General features: G+C 37.4%; 1 protein-coding gene across 1 annotated transcript in view; it reads left to right on the forward strand.

The window, feature by feature from the left end:
• Positions 1-1498, forward strand: part of klf5a (Kruppel-like factor 5a) — an 11707-nt gene that overhangs the window by 8052 nt on the left and 2157 nt on the right. The gene's annotated exons all lie outside the window — the stretch shown is intronic.

Here is a 1498-nt window from a genome sequence, read left to right on the forward strand (position 1 = left end):
AACATATAGGACACGAAGAGTGACGTAAATCCATTGAAAACGTTCTGTCCTCATTTCTACTACTTTCTTTTACTGGTTCCTTGCTCAAGGGCTTGCGTTGCTCTACCTCTCTGTAATTCCTTTTAGGTGTTCTATTAGATTCAAGTCAGGTCACATACTTGGCCACGTTGCTGTTTTCCCTTTTTTTTCTTTTTATTTTCTTATGTGTAGGAACTTGTGTGGTTTGGCAGCGTGCGAGTCGCCTTGTAAAACCATCATTTTGAAAAGGTTCAGATTTATCATTAGAACATAGAGAACTGTAATGTATCTGTAGAGCTTTGACTCATGCTTCCCAAATCATCACAGTCCCACTTCTGTGTTTCACTGTAATGAGTTAGAGCCATAGAGGGAAACCTGTTGGCCTTGTGTGACCCCGTACTCTTCAGGTTTGCTTTTATTTTGAAAGTGAACAGTTTTGACATCATTTTATGAAAATGTGTTCCGACAGCAAAGTGACTCACATTTAAAACAAATAATCTTGAACATCTACAAAGGACAAAAAAGTAAAGAAAAATAAAATAATTTAATATTTCCACTCTTTTGGACTCGTCTTTGTTAATTTACTCTTTTATTTTGACATTTAAGACAAAGTAAAGATAAAACATCTCTAGTGAGGTATTGCTCCACATTTACTCAAAGAAAATACTCAACCAGAGACTCTGAAGGAAGTTTGTTAGATTTTTATGAAGGGGAAACTGAACTGCTGGTGACGCCAAGCACACAGAATCCCTAATAGATGCAGAGTTTGTCAAATTTCTTTTTTCACTCTAACACAGTAGTTTATCCTGTAGATACAATAGAAACCAAATAGTTTCAATTTGGAGACTTTTTAAAAACTTTTTTTTTTGTTTTTATGCGATCCTAGATGATTTTGATTGACACCTAAACAATATTTTCATTTACTAGTCACTTTTATAATTGAAATAAAAGCCATTTTTTGTCATTTGAGATCAACTGATGATGAAAAGTGTGCACAAAAATCTATTTAAATGCTTCAAGTCGCTCACATTCCTTGCCTTGGAGAAAAATCTCAGTTTAACGTCTTGACCACAGAGCTCACTGTCAGGCAGTGACCCGGTGGATCACATTTGCAGTGAAGCACCTGCAGCTTTAAACACAAAGTGTCAGACAAACAGGCTAAACCATTCGGAGGCACGCCAGGAGCAAGCGCAGACAATACATACCTATTGCCGTGAGAAACTCGAGCAGTGTTTGTGTTTGAGCGTTTAATGAATGCCTGTAAGTGACAACGGCATGACTGTACGTTCTGTTTGACAACAGGAGTTTTCAGTACAGCCTGCTTTCCCAGTTCCTCCACCCAGCTCTGCAAATCACATAATTCAGGGAATTAAGTTGCTTTCTTTCAAAAATCATTGCGTGTATCGACTCAGCTCTGCTCAGTATTGGAGATCATTTGATTATGTAAGACTTTCAGCTTTTCTTTGCTCATCTCAAGCTG

Source organism: Oryzias melastigma, linkage group LG15, assembly GCF_002922805.2.
Source record: "Oryzias melastigma strain HK-1 linkage group LG15, ASM292280v2, whole genome shotgun sequence".
NCBI classification, from domain to species: domain Eukaryota; kingdom Metazoa; phylum Chordata; class Actinopteri; order Beloniformes; family Adrianichthyidae; genus Oryzias; species Oryzias melastigma.